The following is a 22,927-nucleotide window of genomic DNA, read 5'->3' as shown; positions in this document are numbered from 1 at the left end:
TCAATCCTGATTGCAATTTATGTGTTTCATCAACACCCTGATAGTCCACACATTACAGAATGTCTCCAGATGTGCATCGGATACTACTACCGGTCTTCCAGTTAACTATCAAAGCGTAAACTGTTTGAGACATTACTCCCATGGAGGAAAGTGCGCATGGTGACTGTTATATTCAATCAGGATGCAATTTCTGCGTTTCATCAACACTCTGACAGTCCACAGTCTACAGAATGTCTCCAGATGTGCATCGGAAACCACTACTGGTCTTCCTCGGAACGATCAAATCGTAGAATTTTTGTGACATTAATCCCATGCAGGAAAGTGCGCATGGTCACTGTTGTATTCAATCGCGATGCAATTTCTGTGTCTCATCAACACTTTGAAGGTCCACAGATTACAGAATGCCTCCAGATGTGCATCGGAAACTGCTACTGGTGTTCCAGGAAACGATCAAAGCGTAGACAGTTTGACACATTTCTCCCATGGAGGAAAGTTCGCATGGTGACTGTTGTATTCAATCTCGATGCAATTTCTGTGTTTCAACAACACTCTGATAGTCCACAGATTACAGAATGCGTTCAGATGTGCATCGGAAACTACTCCTGGTCATCCAGGGGACGATCAAAGCTTACACTGTTTGAGACATTACTCCCATTGAGGAAAGTGATCATGGTGACTATTGTATTCAATCACGATGCAATTTCTGTGTTTCAACAACACTCTGATAGTTCACAGATTACAGAATGCCTCCAGATGTGCATCGGAAATTACTACTGGTCTTCCAGGGAACGATCAAAGCGTAGAATGTTTGAGACATTATTCCCATATAGGAAAGTGCGCATGGTGACTGTTGTAATCAATGCGGACGCAATTTCTGTGTTTCATCCACACTCTGATAGTCCACACATTACAGAATGTACCCAGATGTGCATCGGATACTACTACTGGTCTTCCAGGGAACGATCAAAGCGTAAACTGTTTGAGACATTACTCCCATGGAGAAAAGTGCGCATGGTGACTGTTGTATTCAATCCCGATGCAATTTCTGTGTTTCATCAACACACTGATAGCCCACTGATTACAGAATGCCTCCAGATGTGCAGCGGAAACTACTACAGGTCTTCCAGGGAACGATCAAAGCGTAGAATTTTTGTGACATTACTCCCATGTAGGAAAGTGCGCATGGTCACTGTTGTTTTCAATCCCGATGCAATTTCTGTGTCTCATCAACACTTTGAAGGTCCACAGATTACAGAATGCCTCCAGATGTGCTTCGGAAACTACTACTGGTGGTCCAGGAAACGATCAAAGCGTAGACAGTTTGACACATTACTCCCATGGAGGAAAGTTCGCATGGTGACTGTTGTATTCAATGCCGATGCAATTTCTGTGTTTTATCAACACTCTGATAGTCCACAGGCTACAGAATGCATCCAGATGTCCATCGGAAACTACTACTGGTCTTCCAGGGAACGATCAAAGCGTAGAATGCTTGAGACATTACTCCCATGGAGGAAAGTGTGCATGGTGACTGTTGTATTCATTCCCGATGCAATTTCTGTGTTTTATCAACACTCTGATAGTCCACAGACTACAAAATGCCTCCAGATGTGCATCGGAAACTACTACTGGTTTCCAGGGAACGATCAAAACGTAGAATTTTTGTGACTTTACTTCCATGTAGGAAAGTGCGCATGGTGACTGTTGTATTCAATCCCGATGCAATTTCTGTGTTTCAACAGCACTCTGGTAGTCCACAGATTACAGAATGCCTCCAGATGTGCATCGGAAACTACTACTGGTCATCCAGGGAACGATCAAAACGTAGACTGTTTGAGACATTAATCCCATGGAGGAAAGTGCGCATGGTGACTGTTGTATTCAATCCCGATGCAATTTCTATGTTTCATCAACACTCGGATAGTCCACAGATTACAGAATGACACCAGATGTACATCGGAAACTACTACAGGTCTTCCAGGGAACGATCAAAGCGTAAATTGTTTGAGACATTACTCCCATGGAGGTAAGTGCGCATGGTGACTTTTGTATTCAATCCCGACGCAATTTCTGTGTTTCATCAACACTCTGATAGTCCACAGACTACAGAATGCCTCCAGATGTGGATCGGAAACTACTACTGGTCTTCCTCGGAACGATCAAAGCGTAGAATTTTTGTGACATTACTCCCATGTAGGAAAGTGCGCATGGCCACTGTTGTATTCAATCCCGATGCAATTTCTGTGTCTCATCAACACTTTGAAGGTCCGCAGATTACAGAATGCCCCCAGATGTGCATCGGAAACTGCTACTGGTGTTCCAGGAAACGATCAAAGCGTAGACAGTTTGACACATTTCTCCCATGGAGGAAAGTTCGCATGGTGACTGTTGTATTCAATCTCGATGCAATTTCTGTGTTTCAACAACACTCTGATAGTCCACAGATTACAGAATGCCTCCAGATGTGCATCGGAAACTACTCCTGGTCATCCAGGGATCGATCAAAGCGTACACTGTTTGAGACATTATTCCCATGGAGGAAAGTGCGCATGGTGACTATTGTATTCAATCCCGATGCATTTTCTCTGTTTCAACAACACTCTGATAGTCCACAGATTACAGAATGCCTCCAGATGTGCATCGGAAACTACTACTGGTCTTCAAGGGAACGATCAAAGCGTAGACTGTTTGAGACATTACTCCCATTAAGGAAAATTGTTCATGGTGTCTGTTGTATTCAATCCCGATGCAATTTCTGTGTTTCAACAACACTCTGATAGTCCACACATTACAGAATGCCTCCAGATGTTACTCGGAAACAACTACTGGTCTCCTGGAGAACGATCAAAGCGTAAACGGTTTGAGACATTACTCCCATGGAGGAAAGTGCACATGGTGACTGTTGTATTCAATCCCGATGCAATTTCTGTGTTTCATCAACACTCTGATAGTCCACTGATTACAGAATGCCTCCACATGTGCATCGGAAACTACTACTGGTCTTTAAGGGAACGATCAAAGCGTAGATTCTTTGAGACATTACTCCCATTTAGGAAAGTTGCTCATGGTGACTGTTGTATTCAATCCCGATGCAATTTCTGTGTTTCAACAACACTCTGATAGTCCACACATTACAGAATGCCACCAGATGTTCCTCGGAAACAACTACTGGTCTTCCAGGGAACGATCAAAACGTAAACTGTTTGAGACATAACTCCCATGGAGGAAAGTGCGCATGGTGACTGTTGTATTCAGTCCCGATGCAATTTCTGTGTTTCATCAACACTCTGATAGTCCACAGACTACAGAATGCCTCCAGATGTGCATCGAAAACTACTACTGGTCTTCCTCGGAACGATCAAAGCGTAGAATTTTTGTGACATTACTCCCATGTAGGAAAGTGCGCATGGTCACTATTGTATTCAATCCCGATGCAATTTCTGTGTCTCATCAACACTTTGAAGGTCCACAGATTACAGAATGCCTCCAGATGTGCTTCGGAAACTGTTACTGGTGTTCCAGGAAACGATGAAAGCGTAGACAGTTTGACACATTTCTCCCATGGAGGAAAGTTCGCATGGTGACTGTTGTATTCAATCTCGATGCAATTTCTGTGTTTCAACAACACTCTGATAGTCCATAGATTACAGAATGCCTCCAGATGTGCATCGGAAACTACTCCTGGTCATCCAGGGAACGATCAAAGCGTACACTGTTTGAGACAATATTCCCATGGAGGAATGTGCGCATGGTGACTATTGTATTCAATCCCGATGCAATTTCTCTGTTTCAACAACACTCTGATAATCCACAGATTAAAGAATGCCTCCAGATGTGCATCGGAAACTACTACTGGTCTTCAAGGGAACGATCAAAGCGTAGACTGTTTGAGACATTACTCCCATTAAGGAAAATTGCGCATGGTGTCTGTTGTATTCAATCCCGATGCGATTTCTGTGTTTCAACAACACTCTGATAGTCCACACATTACAGAATGACTCCAGATGTTCCTCGGAAACAACTACTTGTCTCCCGGGGAACGATCATAGCGTAAACGGTTTGAGACATTACTCCCATGGAGGAAAGTGCACATGTTGACTGTTGTATTCAATCCCGATGCAATTTCTGTGTTTCATCAACACTCTGATAGTCCACTGATTACAGAATGCATCCACATGTGCATCGGAAACGACTACTGGTCCTGAAGGGAACGATCAAAGCGTAGACTGTTTGAGACATTACTCCCATTTTGGAAAGTTGCGCATGGTGACTGTTGTATTCAATCCCGATGCAATTTCTGTGTTTCAACAACACTCTGATAGTCCACACATTACAGAATGCCACCAGATGTTCCTCGGAAACAACTACTGGTCTTCCAGGGAACGATCAAAGCGTAAACGTTTTCAGACATTACTCCCATGGAGGAAAGTGCGCATGGTGACTGTTATATTCAATCCCGATGCAATTTCTGCGTTTCATCAACACTCTGACATTCCACAGTCTACAGAATGTCTCCAGATGTGCATCGGAAACCACTACTGGTCTTCCTCGGAACGATCAAATCGTAGAATTTTTGTGACATTACTCCCATGCAGGAAAGTGCGCATGGTCACTGTTGTATTCAATCGCGATGCAATTTCTGTGTCTCATCAACACTTTGAAGGTCCACAGATTACAGAATGCCTCCAGATGTGCTTCGGAAACTACTACTGGTGGTCCAGGAAACGATCAAAGCGTAAACTGTTTGAGACATTACTCCCAAAATTGAAAGTGCGCATGGTCACTGTTGTATTCAATCTCGACGCAATTTCTGTGTTTCATCAACACTCTGATAGTCCACAGATTACAGAATGCCCCCAGATGTGCATCGGAAACTACTACTGGTCTTCAAGGGAACGATCAAAGCGTTGACTGTTTGAGACATTACTCCCATTTAGGAAAATTGCGCATGGTGTCTGTTGTATTCAATCCCGATGCAATTTCTGTGTTTCAACAACACTCTGATAGTCCACACATTACAGAATGCCTCCAGATGTTCCTCGGAAACAACTACTGGTCTCCCGGGGAACGATCAAAGCGTAAACGGTTTGAGACATTACTCCCATGGAGGAAAGTGCACATGGTGACTGTTGTATTCAATCCCGATGCAATTTCTGTGTTTCATCAACACTCTGATAGTCCACTGATTACAGAATACCTCCACATATGAAACGGAAACTACTACAGGTCTTCCAGGGAACGATCAAAGCGTAGACTGTTTGAGACATTACTCCCATGGAGGAAAGTGCGCTTTGTGACTGTTGTATTCAATCCCGAAGCAATTTCTGTGTTTCATCAACACTCAGATAGTAAACAGATTACAGAATGACACCAGATGTGCATCGGAAACTAATACTGGTCTTCCAGGGAACGATCAAAGCGTAGACTGTTTGAGACATTACTCCCATGGAGGAAAGTGCGCATGGTGACTGTTGTATTCAATCCCGATACAATTTCTGTGTTTCATCAACACTCTGCTAGTCCACAGATTACAGAATGCCTCCAGATGTGCATCGGAAACTACTACAGGTCTTCCAGGGAACGATCAAAGCGTAAATTGTTTGAGACATTACTCCCATGGAGGAAAGTGCTCATGGTGACTGTTGTATTCAATCCTGATTGCAATTTATGTGTTTCATCAACACCCTGATAGTCCACACATTACAGAATGTCTCCAGATGTGCATCGGATACTACTACCGGTCTTCCAGTTAACTATCAAAGCGTAAACTGTTTGAGACATTACTCCCATGGAGGAAAGTGCGCATGGTGACTGTTATATTCAATCAGGATGCAATTTCTGCGTTTCATCAACACTCTGACAGTCCACAGTCTACAGAATGTCTCCAGATGTGCATCGGAAACCACTACTGGTCTTCCACGGAACGATCAAATCGTAGAATTTTTGTGACATTAATCCCATGCAGGAAAGTGCGCATGGTCACTGTTGTATTCAATCGCGATGCAATTTCTGTGTCTCATCAACACTTTGAAGGTCCACAGATTACAGAATGCCTCCAGATGTGCATCGGAAACTGCTACTGGTGTTCCAGGAAACGATCAAAGCGTAGACAGTTTGACACATTTCTCCCATGGAGGAAAGTTCGCATGGTGACTGTTGTATTCAATCTCGATGCAATTTCTGTGTTTCAACAACACTCTGATAGTCCACAGATTACAGAATGCGTTCAGATGTGCATCGGAAACTACTCCTGGTCATCCAGGGGACGATCAAAGCTTACACTGTTTGAGACATTACTCCCATTGAGGAAAGTGATCATGGTGACTATTGTATTCAATCACGATGCAATTTCTGTGTTTCAACAACACTCTGATAGTTCACAGATTACAGAATGCCTCCAGATGTGCATCGGAAATTACTACTGGTCTTCCAGGGAACGATCAAAGCGTAGAATGTTTGAGACATTATTCCCATATAGGAAAGTGCGCATGGTGACTGTTGTAATCAATGCGGACGCAATTTCTGTGTTTCATCCACACTCTGATAGTCCACACATTACAGAATGTACCCAGATGTGCATCGGATACTACTACTGGTCTTCCAGGGAACGATCAAAGCGTAAACTGTTTGAGACATTACTCCCATGGAGAAAAGTGCGCATGGTGACTGTTGTATTCAATCCCGATGCAATTTCTGTGTTTCATCAACACACTGATAGCCCACTGATTACAGAATGCCTCCAGATGTGCAGCGGAAACTACTACAGGTCTTCCAGGGAACGATCAAAGCGTAGAATTTTTGTGACATTACTCCCATGTAGGAAAGTGCGCATGGTCACTGTTGTTTTCAATCCCGATGCAATTTCTGTGTCTCATCAACACTTTGAAGGTCCACAGATTACAGAATGCCTCCAGATGTGCTTCGGAAACTACTACTGGTGGTCCAGGAAACGATCAAAGCGTAGACAGTTTGACACATTACTCCCATGGAGGAAAGTTCGCATGGTGACTGTTGTATTCAATGCCGATGCAATTTCTGTGTTTTATCAACACTCTGATAGTCCACAGGCTACAGAATGCATCCAGATGTCCATCGGAAACTACTACTGGTCTTCCAGGGAACGATCAAAGCGTAGACTGTTTGAGACATTACTCCCATGGAGGAAAGTGCGCATGGTCACTTGTATTCAATCGCGATGCAATTTCTGTGTTTCATCAACACATTGAAGGTCCACAGATTACAGAATGCCTCCAGATGTGCATCGGAAACTACTACTGGTCATCCAGGGAACGATCAAAACGTAGACTGTTTGAGACATTAATCCCATGGAGGAAAGTGCGCATGGTGACTGTTGTATTCAATCCCGATGCAATTTCTATGTTTCATCAACACTCGGATAGTCCACAGATTACAGAATGACACCAGATGTACATCGGAAACTACTACAGGTCTTCCAGGGAACGATCAAAGCGTAAATTGTTTGAGACATTACTCCCATGGAGGTAAGTGCGCATGGTGACTTTTGTATTCAATCCCGACGCAATTTCTGTGTTTCATCAACACTCTGATAGTCCACAGACTACAGAATGCCTCCAGATGTGGATCGGAAACTACTACTGGTCTTCCTCGGAACGATCAAAGCGTAGAATTTTTGTGACATTACTCCCATGTAGGAAAGTGCGCATGGCCACTGTTGTATTCAATCCCGATGCAATTTCTGTGTCTCATCAACACTTTGAAGGTCCGCAGATTACAGAATGCCCCCAGATGTGCATCGGAAACTGCTACTGGTGTTCCAGGAAACGATCAAAGCGTAGACAGTTTGACACATTTCTCCCATGGAGGAAAGTTCGCATGGTGACTGTTGTATTCAATCTCGATGCAATTTCTGTGTTTCAACAACACTCTGATAGTCCACAGATTACAGAATGCCTCCAGATGTGCATCGGAAACTACTCCTGGTCATCCAGGGATCGATCAAAGCGTACACTGTTTGAGACATTATTCCCATGGAGGAAAGTGCGCATGGTGACTATTGTATTCAATCCCGATGCATTTTCTCTGTTTCAACAACACTCTGATAGTCCACAGATTACAGAATGCCTCCAGATGTGCATCGGAAACTACTACTGGTCTTCAAGGGAACGATCAAAGCGTAGACTGTTTGAGACATTACTCCCATTAAGGAAAATTGTTCATGGTGTCTGTTGTATTCAATCCCGATGCAATTTCTGTGTTTCAACAACACTCTGATAGTCCACACATTACAGAATGCCTCCAGATGTTACTCGGAAACAACTACTGGTCTCCTGGAGAACGATCAAAGCGTAAACGGTTTGAGACATTACTCCCATGGAGGAAAGTGCACATGGTGACTGTTGTATTCAATCCCGATGCAATTTCTGTGTTTCATCAACACTCTGATAGTCCACTGATTACAGAATGCCTCCACATGTGCATCGGAAACTACTACTGGTCTTTAAGGGAACGATCAAAGCGTAGATTCTTTGAGACATTACTCCCATTTAGGAAAGTTGCTCATGGTGACTGTTGTATTCAATCCCGATGCAATTTCTGTGTTTCAACAACACTCTGATAGTCCACACATTACAGAATGCCACCAGATGTTCCTCGGAAACAACTACTGGTCTTCCAGGGAACGATCAAAACGTAAACTGTTTGAGACATAACTCCCATGGAGGAAAGTGCGCATGGTGACTGTTGTATTCAGTCCCGATGCAATTTCTGTGTTTCATCAACACTCTGATAGTCCACAGACTACAGAATGCCTCCAGATGTGCATCGAAAACTACTACTGGTCTTCCTCGGAACGATCAAAGCGTAGAATTTTTGTGACATTACTCCCATGTAGGAAAGTGCGCATGGTCACTATTGTATTCAATCCCGATGCAATTTCTGTGTCTCATCAACACTTTGAAGGTCCACAGATTACAGAATGCCTCCAGATGTGCTTCGGAAACTGTTACTGGTGTTCCAGGAAACGATGAAAGCGTAGACAGTTTGACACATTTCTCCCATGGAGGAAAGTTCGCATGGTGACTGTTGTATTCAATCTCGATGCAATTTCTGTGTTTCAACAACACTCTGATAGTCCATAGATTACAGAATGCCTCCAGATGTGCATCGGAAACTACTCCTGGTCATCCAGGGAACGATCAAAGCGTACACTGTTTGAGACAATATTCCCATGGAGGAATGTGCGCATGGTGACTATTGTATTCAATCCCGATGCAATTTCTCTGTTTCAACAACACTCTGATAATCCACAGATTAAAGAATGCCTCCAGATGTGCATCGGAAACTACTACTGGTCTTCAAGGGAACGATCAAAGCGTAGACTGTTTGAGACATTACTCCCATTAAGGAAAATTGCGCATGGTGTCTGTTGTATTCAATCCCGATGCGATTTCTGTGTTTCAACAACACTCTGATAGTCCACACATTACAGAATGACTCCAGATGTTCCTCGGAAACAACTACTTGTCTCCCGGGGAACGATCATAGCGTAAACGGTTTGAGACATTACTCCCATGGAGGAAAGTGCACATGTTGACTGTTGTATTCAATCCCGATGCAATTTCTGTGTTTCATCAACACTCTGATAGTCCACTGATTACAGAATGCCTCCACATGTGCATCGGAAACGACTACTGGTCCTGAAGGGAACGATCAAAGCGTAGACTGTTTGAGACATTACTCCCATTTAGGAAAGTTGCGCATGGTGACTGTTGTATTCAATCCCGATGCAATTTCTGTGTTTCAACAACACTCTGATAGTCCACACATTACAGAATGCCACCAGATGTTCCTCGGAAACAACTACTGGTCTTCCAGGGAACGATCAAAGCGTAAACGTTTTCAGACATTACTCCCATGGAGGAAAGTGCGCATGGTGACTGTTATATTCAATCCCGATGCAATTTCTGCGTTTCATCAACACTCTGACATTCCACAGTCTACAGAATGTCTCCAGATGTGCATCGGAAACCACTACTGGTCTTCCTCGGAACGATCAAATCGTAGAATTTTTGTGACATTACTCCCATGCAGGAAAGTGCGCATGGTCACTGTTGTATTCAATCGCGATGCAATTTCTGTGTCTCATCAACACTTTGAAGGTCCACAGATTACAGAATGCCTCCAGATGTGCTTCGGAAACTACTACTGGTGGTCCAGGAAACGATCAAAGCGTAGACAGTTTGACACATTACTCCCATGGAGGAAAGTTCGCATGGTGACTGTTGTATTTAATCTCGATGCAATTTCTGAATTTCAACAACACTCTGATAGTCCACAGATTACAGAATGCGTCCAGATGTGCATTGGAAACTACTCCTGGTCATCCAGGGAACGATCAAATCTTACACTGTTTGAGACATTACTCCCATGGAGGAAAGTGCGCATGGTGACTGTTATATTCAATCCCGGTGCAATTTCTGTGTTTCATCAACAGTCTGATAGTCCACAGATTACAGAATGCCTCCAGATGTGCATCGGAAACTACTACAGGTCTTCCAGGGAACGATCAAAGCGTAGAATGTTTGTGACATTATTCCCATATAGGAAAGTGCGCATGGTGACTGTTGTAATCAATCCGGACGCAATTTCTGAGTTTCATCCACACTCTGATAGTCCACACATTACAGAATGTCCCCAGATGTGCATCGGATACTACTACTGGTCTTCCAGGGAACGATGAAAGCGTAAACTGTTTGAGACATTTCTCCCATGGAGAAAAGTGCACATGGTGACTGTTGTATTCAATCCCGATGCAATTTCTGTGTTTCATCAACACTCTGATAGCCCACTGATTACAGAATGCCTCCAGATGTGCATCGGAAACTACTACAGGTCTTCCAGGGAACGATCAAAGCGTAGAATTATTGTGACATTACTCCCATGTAGGAAAGTGCGCATGGTCACTGTTGTTTTCAATCCCGATGCAATTTCTGTGTCTCATCAACACTTTGAAGGTCCACAGATTACAGAATGCCTCCAGATGTGCTTCGGAAACTACTACTGGTGGTCCAGGAAACGATCAAAGCGTAAACAGTTTGACACATTACTCCCATGGAGGAAAGTTCGCATGGTGACTGTTGTATTCAATGCCGATGCAATTTCTGTGTTTTATCAACACTCTGATAGTCCACAGACTACAGAATGCATCCAGATGTCCATCGGAAACTACTACTGGTCTTCCAGGGAACGATCAAAGCGTAGAATGCTTGAGACATTACTCCCATGGAGGAAAGTGTGCATGGTGACTGTTGTATTCATTCCCGATGCAATTTCTGTGTTTTATCAACACTCTGATAGTCCACAGACTACAAAATGCCTCCAGATGTGCATCGAAACTACTACTGGTTTCCAGGGAACGATCAAAACGTAGAATTTTTGTGACTTTACTTCCATGTAGGAAAGTGCGCATGGTGACTGTTGTATTCAATCCCGATGCAATTTCTGTGTTTCAACAGCACTCTGGTAGTCCACAGATTACAGAATGCCTCCAGATGTGCATCGGAAACTACTACTGGTCATCCAGGGAACGATCAAAACGTAGACTGTTTGAGACATTAATCCCATGGAGGAAAGTGCGCATGGTGATTGTTGTATTCAATCCCGATGCAATTTCTGTGTTTCATCAACACTCGGATAGTCCACAGATTACAGAATGACACCAGATGTACATCGGAAACTACTACAGGTCTTCCAGGGAACGATCAAAGCGTAAATTGTTTGAGACATTACTCCCATGGAGGAAAGTGCGCATGGTGACTTTTGTATTCAATCCCGACGCAATTTCTGTGTTTCATCAACACTCTGATAGTCCACAGACTACAGAATGCCTCCAGAAGTGGATCGGAAACTACTACTGGTCTTCCTCGGAACGATCAAAGCGTAGAATTTTTGTGACATTACTCCCATGTAGGAAAGTGCGCATGGTCACTGTTGTATTCAATCCCGATGCAATTTCTGTGTCTCATCAACACTTTGAAGGTCCGCAGATTACAGAATGCCCCCAGATGTGCATCGGAAACTGCTACTGGTGTTCCAGGAAACGATCAAAGCGTAGACAGTTTGACACATTTCTCCCATGGAGGAAAGTTCGCATGGTGACTGTTGTATTCAATCTCGATGCAATTTCTGTGTTTCAACAACACTCTGATAGTCCACAGATTACAGAATGCCTCCAGATGTGCATCGGAAACTACTCCTGGTCATCCAGGGATCGATCAAAGCGTACACTGTTTGAGACATTATTCCCATGGAGGAAAGTGCACATGGTGACTGTTGTATTCAATCCCGATGCAATTTCTGTGTTTCATCAACACTCTGATAGTCCACTGATTACAGAATGCCTCCACATGTGCATCGGAAACGACTACTGGTCCTGAAGGGAACGATCAAAGCGTAGACTGTTTGAGACATTACTCCCATTTAGGAAAGTTGCGCATGGTGACTGTTGTATTCAATCCCGATGCAATTTCTGTGTTTCAACAACACTCTGATAGTCCACATATTACAGAATGCCACCAGATGTTCCTCGGAAACAACTACTGGTATTCCAGGGAACGATCAAAGCGTAAACGTTTTCAGACATTACTCCCATGGAGGAAAGTGCGCATGGTGACTGTTATATTCAATCCCGATGCAATTTCTGCGTTTCATCAACACTCTGACATTCCACAGTCTACAGAATGTCTCCAGATGTGCATCGGAAACCACTACTGGTCTTCCTCGGAACGATCAAATCGTAGAATTTTTGTGACATTACTCCCATGCAGGAAAGTGCGCATGGTCACTGTTGTATTCAATCGCGATGCAATTTCTGTGTCTCATCAACACTTTGAAGGTCCACAGATTACAGAATGCCACCAGATGTGCAACGGAAACTGCTACTGGTGTTCCAGGAAACGATCAAAGCGTAGACAGTTTGACACATTTCTCCCATGGAGGAAAGTTCGCATGGTGACTGTTGTATTTAATCTCGATGCAATTTCTGAATTTCAACAACACTCTGATAGTCCACAGATTACAGAATGCGTCCAGATGTGCATTGGAAACTACTCCTGGTCATCCAGGGAACGATCAAAGCTTACACTGTTTGAGACATTACTCCCATGGAGGAAAGTGCGCATGGTGACTGTTATATTCAATCCCGGTGCAATTTCTGTGTTTCATCAACACTCTGATAGTCCACAGATTACAGAATGCCTCCAGATGTGCATCGGAAATTACTACTGGTCTTCCAGGGAACGATCAAAGCGTAGAATGTTTGTGACATTATTCCCATATAGGAAAGTGCGCATGGTGACTGTTGTAATCAATCCGGACGCAATTTCTGTGTTTCATCCACACTCTGATAGTCCACACGTTACAGAATGTCCCCAGATGTGCATCGGATACTACTACTGGTCTTCCAGGGAACGATCAAAGCGTAAACTGTTTGAGACATTACTCCCATGGAGAAAAGTGCACATGGTGACTGTTGTATTCAATCCCGATGCAATTTCTGTGTTTCATCAACACTCTGATAGCCCACTGATTACAGAATGCCTCCAGATGTGCATCGGAAACTACTACAGGTCTTCCAGGGAACGATCAAAGCGTAGAATTATTGTGACATTACTCCCATGTAGGAAAGTGCGCATGGTCACTGTTGTTTTCAATCCCGATGCAATTTCTGTGTCTCATCAACACTTTGAAGGTCCACAGATTACAGAATGCCTCCAGATGTGCTTCGGAAACAACTACTGGTGGTCCAGGAAACGATCAAAGCGTAGACAGTTTGACACATTACTCCCATGGAGGAAAGTTCGCATGGTGACTGTTGTATTCAATGCCGATGCAATTTATGTGTTTTATCAACACTCTGATAGTCCACAGACTACAGAATGCATCCAGATGTCCATCGGAAACTACTACTGGTCTTCCAGGGAACGATCAAAGCGTAGAATGCTTGAGACATTACTCCCATGGAGGAAAGTGGGCATGGTGACTGTTGTATTCAATCCCGATGCAATTTCTGTGTTTTATCAACACTCTGATAGTCCACAGACTACAGAATGCCTCCAGATGTGCATCGGAAACTACTACTGGTTTCCAGGGAACGATCAAAACGTAGAATTTTTGTGACTTTACTTCCATGTAGGAAAGTGCGCATGGTGACTGTTGTATTCAATCCCGATGCAATTTCTGTGTTTCAACAGCACTCTGGTAGTCCACAGATTACAGAATGCCTCCAGATGTGCATCGGAAACTACTACTGGTCATCCAGGGAACGATCAAAACGTAGACTCTTTGAGACATTAATCCCATGGAGGAAAGTGCGCATGGAGACTGTTGTATTCAATCCCGATGCAATTTCTGTGTTTCATCAACACTCTGATAGTCCACAGATTACAGAAAGACACCAGATGTACATCGGAAACTATTACAGGTCTTCCAGGGAACGATCAAAGCGTAAATTGTTTGAGACATTACTCCCATTTAGGAAAGTTGCGCATGGTGACTGTTGTATTCAATCCCGATGCAATATCTGTGTTTCAACAACACTCTGATAGTCCACACATTACAGAATGCCACCAGATGTTCCTCGGAAACAACTACTGGTCTTCCAGGGAACGATCAAAACGTAAACTGTTTGAGACATAACTCCCATGGAGGAAAGTGCGCATGGTGACTGTTGTATTCAATCCCGATGCAATTTCGGTGTTTCATCAACACTCTGATAGTCCACAGACTACAGAATGCCTCCACATGTGCATCGGAAACTACTACTGGTCTTCCTCGGAACGATCAAAGCGTAGAATTTTTGTGACATTACTCCCATGTAGGAAAGTGCGCATGGTCACTGTTGTATTCAATCCTGATGCAATTTCTGTGTCTCATCAACACTTTGAAGGTCCACAGATTACAGAATGCCTCCAGATGTCCATCGGAAACTACTACTGGTCTTCCAGGGAACGATCAAAGCGTAGACAGTTGGAGACATTTCTCCCATTCAGGAAAGTTCCCATGGTGACTGTTGTATTCAATCTCGATGCAAATTCTGTGTTTCAACAACACTCTGATAGTCCACAGATTACAGAATGCCTCCAGATGTGCGTCGGAAACTACTCCTCGTCATCCAGGGAACGATCAAAGCGTACACTGTTTGAGACTTTATTCCCATGGAAGAAAGTGCGCATGGTGACTATTGTATTCAATCCCGATGCAATTTCTGTGTTTCAACAGCACTCTGACAGTCCACAGATTACAGAATGCCTCCAGATGTGCATCGGAAACTACTACTGGTCTTCAAGGGAACGATCAAAGCGTAGACTGTTTGAGACATTACACCCATTTAGGAAAATTGCGCATGGTGTCTGTTGTATTCAATGCCGATGCAAATTCTGTGTTTCAACAACACTCTGGTAGTCCACAGATTACAGAATGCCTCCAGATGTGCATCGGAAACTGCTAATGGTGTTCCAGGAAACGATCAAAGCGTAGACAGTTTGACACATTTCTCCCATGGAGGAAAGTTCGCATGGTGACTGTTGTATTCAATCTCGATGCAATTTCTGTGTTTCAACAACACTCTGATAGTCCACAGATTACAGAATGCCTCCAGATGTGCACCGGAAACTACTCCTGGTCATCCAGGGAACGATCAAAGCTTACACTGTTTGAGACATTATTCCCATTGGGGAAAGTGCGCATGGTGACTATTGTATTCAATGCCGATGCAATTTCTGTGTTTCATCAACACTCTGATAGCCCACTGATTACAGAATGCCTCCAGATGTGCATCGGAAACTACTACAGGACTTCCAGGGAACGATCAAAGCGTAGAATTTTTGTGACATTACTCCCATGTAGGAAAGTGCGCATGGTCACTGTTGTTTTCAATCCCGATGCAATTTCTGTGTCTCATCAACACTTTGAACGTCCACAGATTACAGAATGCCTCCAGATGTGCATCGGAAACTACTACTGGTCATCCAGGGAACGATCAAAGCGTAGACTGTTTGACCCATTAATCCCATGGAGGAAAGTGCGCATGGTGACTGTGGTATTCAATCCCGATGCAATTTCTGTGTTTCATCAACACTCTGATAGTCCACAGATAACAGAATGACACCAGATGTGCATCGGAAACTACTACTGGTCTTCCAGGGAACGATCAAAGCGTAAATTGTTTGAGACATTACTCCCATGGAGGAAAGTGCGCATGGTGACTGTTGTATTCAATCCTGATTGCAACTTCTGTGTTTCATTAACACTCTGATAGTCCACACATTACAGAATGTCCCCAGATGTGCATCGGATACTACTACTGGTCTTCCAGGGAACGATCAAAGCGTAAACTGTTTGAGACATAACTCCCATGGAGGAAAGTGCGCATGGTGACTGTTGTATTCAATCCCGATGCAATTTCTGTGTTTCATCAACACTCTGATAGTCCACAGACTATAGAATGCCTCCAGATGTGCATCGGAAACTAATACTGGTCTTCCAAGGAACGATCAAAGCGTAGAATTTTTGTGACATTTCTCCCATGTAGGAAAGTGCGCATGGTCACTGTTGTATTCAATCCCGATGCAATTTCTGTGTCTCATCAACACTTTGAAGGTCCACAGATTACAGAATGCCTCCAGATGTGCATCTGAAACTGCTACTGGTGTTCCTGGAAACGATCAAAGCGTAGACAGTTTGACACATTTCTCCCATGGAGGAAAGTTCGCATGGTGACTGTTGTATTCAATCTCGATGCAATTTCTGTGTTTCAACAACACTCTGATAGTCCACAGATTACAGAATGCCTCCAGATGTGCATCGAAAACTACTCCTGGTCATCCAGGGAACGATCAAAGCTTACACTGTTTGAGACATTATTCCCATTGAGGAAAGTGCGCATGGTGACTATTGTATTCAATGCCGATGCAAATTCTGTGTTTCATCAACACTCTGATAGCCCACTGATTACAGAATGCCTCCAGATGTGCATCGGAAAATACTACAGGTCTTCCAGGGAACGATCAAAGCGTAGAATTTTTGTGACATTACTCCCATGTAGGAAAGTGCGAATGGTCACTGTTGTTTTCAATCCCGATGCAATTTCTTTGTCTCATCAACACTTTGAAGGTCCACAGATTCCAGATTGCCTCCAGATGTGCTTCGGAAACTACAACTGGTGGTCCAGGAAACGATCAAAGCGTAGACAGTTTGACAAATTACTCCCATGGAGGAAAGTTCCCATGGTGACTGTTGTATTCAATGCCGGTGCCATTTCTGTGTTTTATCAACACTCTGGTAGTCCACAGACTACAGAAAGCCTCCAGATGTCCATCGGGAACTACTACTGGTCTTCCAGGGAAAGATCAAAGCGTAGAATGCTTGAGACATTACTCCCATGGAGGAAAGTGCGCATGGTGACTGTTGTATTCATTCCCGATGCAATTTCTGTGTTTTATCAACACTCTGATAGTCCACAGACTACAGAATGCCTCCAGATGTGCATCGGAAACTACTACTGGTTACCAGGGAACGAACAAAACGTAGAATTTTTGTGACTTTACTTCCATGTAGGAAAGTGCGCATGGTGACTGTTGTATTCAATCCCGATGCAATTTCTGTGTTTCAACAGCACTCCGGTAGTCCACAGATTACAGAATGCCTCCAGATGTGCATCGGAAACTACTACTGGTCATCCAGGGAACGATCAAAGCGTAGACTGTTTGAGACATTAATCCAATGGAGGAAAGTGCGCATGGTGACTGTTGTATTCAATCCCGATGCAATTTCTGTGTTTCATCAACACTCTGATAGTCCACAGATAACAGAATGACACCAGATGTGCATCGGAAACTAGTACTGGTCTTCCAGGGAACGATCAAAGCGTAAATTGTTTGAGACATTACTCCCATGGAGGAAAGTGCGCATGGTGACTGTTGTATTCAATCCTGATTGCAACTTCTGTGTTTCATCAACACTCTGATAGTCCACACATTACAGAATGGCCCCAGATGTGCATCGGATACTACTACTGGTCTTCCAGGGAACGATCAAAGCGTAAACTGTTTGAGACATAACTCCCATGGAGGAAAGTGCGCATGGTGACTGTTGTATTCAATCCCGATGCAATGTCTGTGTTTCATCAACACTCTGATAGTCCACAGACTATAGTATGCCTCCAGATGTGCATCGGAAACTAATACTGGTCTTCCTCGGAACGATCAAAGCGTAGAATTTTTGTAACATTACTCCCATGTAGGAAAGTGCGCATGGTCACTGTTGTATTCAATCCCGATGCAATTTCTGTGTCTCATCAACACTTTGAAGGTCCACAGATTACAGAATGCCTACAGATGTGCATCGGAAACTGCTACTGGTGTTCCAGGAAACGATCAAAGCGTAGACAGTTTGACACATTTCTCCCATGGAGGAAAGTTCGCATGGTGACTGTTGTATTCAATCTCGATGCAATTTCTGTGTTTCAACAACACTCTGATAGTCCACAGATTACAGAATGCCTCCAGATGTGCATCGGAAACTACTCCTGGTCATCCAGGGAACGATCAAAGCGTACACTGTTTGAGACATTATTCCCATGGAGGAAAGTGCGCATGGTGACTATTGTATTGAATCCCGATGCAATTTCTCTGTTTCAACAACACTCTGATAGTCCACAGATTACAGAATGCCTCCAGATGTGCATCGGAAACTACTACTGGTCTTCAAGGGAACGATCAAAGCGTAGACTGTTTGAGACATTACTCCCATTAAGGAAAATTGCGCATGGTGTCTGTTGTATTCCATCCCGATGCAATTTCTGTGTTTCAACAACACTCTGATAGTCCACACATTACAGAATGCCACCAGATGTTCCTCGGAAACAACTACTGGTCTCCCGGGGAACGATCAAAGCGTAAACGGTTTGAGACATTACTCCCATGGAGGAAAGTGCGCATGGTGACTGTTGTACTCAATCCCGATGCAATTTCTGCGCTTCATCAACACTCTGACAGTCCACAGACTACAGAATGCCTCCGGATGTGCATCGGAAACTACTACTAGTCTTCCTCGGAACGATCAAAGCGTAGAATTTTTGTGACATTACTCCCATGTAGGAAAGTGCACATGGTGACTGTTGTATTCAATCCGGACGCAATTTCTGTGTTTCATCCACACTCTGATAGTCCGCACATTACAGAATGTCCCCAGATATGCATCGGATACTACTACTGGTCTTCCAAGGAACGATCAAATCGTAAACTGTTTGAGACATTACCCCCATGGAGGAAAAAGCGCACGGTGACTGTTGTATTCAATCCCGATGCAATTTCTGTGTTTCATCAACACTCTGATAGTCCACAGACTACAGAATGCATCCAGATGAGCATCGGAAACTACTACAGGTCTTCCAGGGAACGATCAAAACGTAAACTGTTTGAGACATTACTCCCATGGAGAAAAGTGCGCATGGTGACTGTTGTATTCAATCCTGATTGTAATTTCTGTGTTTCATCAACACTCTGATAGTCGACACATTACAGAATGTCCCCAGATGTGCGTCGGATACTACTACTGGTCCTCCAGGGACGATCAAAGCGTAAACTGTTTGAGACATTACTCCCATGGAGAAAAGTGCGCATGGTGACTGTTGTATTCAATCCCGATGCAATTTCTGTGTTTCATCAACACTCTGATAGTCCACTGATTACAGAATGCCTCCAGATGTGCATCGGAAACTACTACAGGTCTTCCAGGGAAAGATCAAAGCGTAGAATTTTTGTGACATTACTCCCATGTAGGAAAGTGCGCATGGTCACTGTTGTTTTCAATCCCGATGCAATTTCTGTGTCTCATCAACACTTTGAAGGTCCACAGATTACAGAATGCCTCCTGATGTGCATCGGAAACTACTACTGGTGGTCCAGGAAACGATCAAACCGTAGACAGTTTGACACATTACTCCCATGGAGGAAAGATCGCATGGTGACTGTTGTATTCAATGCCGATGCAATTTCTGTGTATTATCAACACTCTGATAGTCCACAGACTACAGAATGCCTTCAGATGTCCATCGGGAACTACTACTGGTCTTCCAGGGAACGATCAAAGTGTAGAATGCTTGAGACATTACTCCCATGGAGGAAAGTGCGCATGGTGACTGTTGTATTCATTCCCGATGCAATTTCTGTGTTTTATCAAGACTCTGATAGTCCACAGACTACAGAATGCCACCAGATGTCCATCGGAAACTACTACTGGTCTTCCAGGGAACGATCAAATCGTAGAATGCGTGCGACATTCCTCCCATGTAGGAAAGTGCGCATGGTGACTGTTGTATTCAATCCTGATTGCAATTTCTGTGTTTCATCAACACTCTGATAGTCGACACATTACAGAATGTCCCCAGATGTGCATCGGATACTACTACTGGTCTTCCAGGGAACGATCAAAGCGTAAACTGTTTGAGACATTACTCCCATGGAGAAAAGTGCGCATGGTGACTGTTGTATTCAATCCCGATGCAATTTCTGTGTTTCATCAACACTTTGATAGTCCACTGATTGCAGAATGCCTCCAGATGTGCATCGGAAACTACTACAGGTCTTCCAGGGAACGATCAAAGCGTAGAATATTTGTGACATTACTGCCATGTAGGAAAGTGCGCATGGTAACTGTTGTTTTCAATCCCGATGCAATTTCTGTGTCTCATCAACACTTTGAAGGTCCACAGATTACAGAATGCCTCCAGATGTGCATCGGAAACTACTACTGGTGGTCCAGGAAACGATCAAACCGTAGACAGTTTGACACATTACTCCCATGGAGGAAAGATCGCATGGTGACTGTTGTATTCAATGCCGATGCAATTTCTGTGTTTTATCAACACTCTGATAGTCCACAGACTACAGAATGCCTTCAGATGTCCATCGGGAACTACTACTGGTCTTCCAGGGAACGATCAAAGCGTAGAATGCTTGCGACATTACTCCCATGTAGGAAAGTTCGCATGGTGACTGTTGTATTCAATCCCGATGCAATTTCTGTGTTTCATCAACACTTTGAAGGTCCACAGATTACAGAATGCCTCCAGATGTGCATCGGAAACTACTACTGGTCATCCAGGGAACGATCAAAGCGTAGACTGTTTGAGACATTAATCCCATGGAGGAAAGTGCGCATGGTGACTGTTGTATTCAATCCCGACGATATTTCTGTGTTTCAACAACACTCTGAGGGTCCACAGATTACAGATTGCCTCCAGATGTGCATCGGAAACTACTACTGGTCTTCAAGGGAACGATCAAAGCGTAGACTGTTTGAGACATTACTCCCATTTAGGAAAATTGCGCATGGTGACTGTTGTATTCTATCCCGATGCAATTTCTGTATTTCAGCAACACTCTGATAGTCCACACGTTACAGAATGCGTCCAGATGTTCTTTGGAAACAACTACTGGTCTCCCGGGGAACGATCAAAGCGTAAACGGTTTGAGACATTACTCCCATGGAGGAAAGTGCACATGGTGACTGTTGTATTCTATCCCGATGCTATTTCTGTGTTTCATCAACACTCTGATAGTCCACTGATTACAGAATGCCTCCACATGTGCATCGGAAACTACTACAGGTCTTCCAGGGAACGATCAAATCGTAGACTGTTTGAGACATTACTCCCATATAGGAAAGTGCGCATGGTGACTGTTGTATTCAATCCGGACGCAATTTCTGTGTTTCATCCACACTCTGATAGTCCACACATTACAGAATGTCCCCAGATATGCATCGGAAACTACTACTCGTCTTCCAAGGAACGATCAAAGCGTAAACTGTTTGAGACATTACTCCCATGGAGGAAAAAGCGCACGGTGACTGTTGTATTCAATCCTGATTGCAATTTCTGTGTTTCATCAACACTCTGATAGTCCACAGACTACAGAATGCATCCAGATGAGCATCGGAAACTACTACAGGTCTTCCAGGGAACGATCAAAACGTAAACTGTTTGAGACATTACTCCCATGGAGAAAAGTGCGCATGGTGACTGTAGTATTCAATCCTGATTGCAATTTCTGTGTTTCATCAACACTCTGATAGTCGACACATTACAGAATGTCCCCAGATGTGCATCGGATACTACTACTGGTCTTCCAGGAAACGATCAAGGCGTAAACAGTTTGAGACATTACTCCCATGGAGAAAAGTGCGCATGGTGACTGTTGTATTCAATCCCGATGCAATTTCTGTGTTTCATCAACACTTTGATAGTCCACTGATTGCAGAATGCCTCCGGATGTGCATCGGAAACTACTACAGGTCTTCCAGGGAACGATCAAAGCGTAGAATTTTTGTGACATTACTCCCATGTAGTAAAGTGCGCATGGTCACTGTTGTTTTCAATCCCGATGCATTTTCTGTGTCTCATCAACACTTTGAAGGTCCACAGGTTACAGAATGCCTCCAGATGTGCATCGGAAACTACTACTGGTGGTCCAGGAAACGATCAAACCGTAGACAGTTTGACACATTACTCCCATGGAGGAAAGATCGCATGGTGACTGTTGTATTCAATGCCGATGCAATTTCTGTGTTTTACCAACACTCTGATAGTCCACAGACTGCAGAATGCCTTCAGATGTCCATCGGGAACTACTACTCGTCTTCCAGGGAACGATCAATGCGTAGAATGCTTGAGACATTACTCCCATGGAGGAAAGTGCGCATGGTGACAGTTGTATTCATTCCCGATGCAATTTCTGTGTTTTATCAACACTCTGATAGTCCACAGACTACAGAATGCCTCCAGATGACCATCGGAAACTACTACTGGTCTTCCAGGGAACGATCAAATCGTAGAATGCTTGCGACATTACTCCCATGTAGGAAAGTGCGCATGGTGACTGTTGTA

The sequence above is a fragment of the Schistocerca gregaria genome, chromosome 8 (assembly GCF_023897955.1).
Source record: "Schistocerca gregaria isolate iqSchGreg1 chromosome 8, iqSchGreg1.2, whole genome shotgun sequence".
NCBI lineage: Eukaryota > Metazoa > Arthropoda > Insecta > Orthoptera > Acrididae > Schistocerca > Schistocerca gregaria.
The sequence above is the reverse complement of the archived record's forward strand: the minus strand, read 5'-3'. Positions refer to the sequence as shown.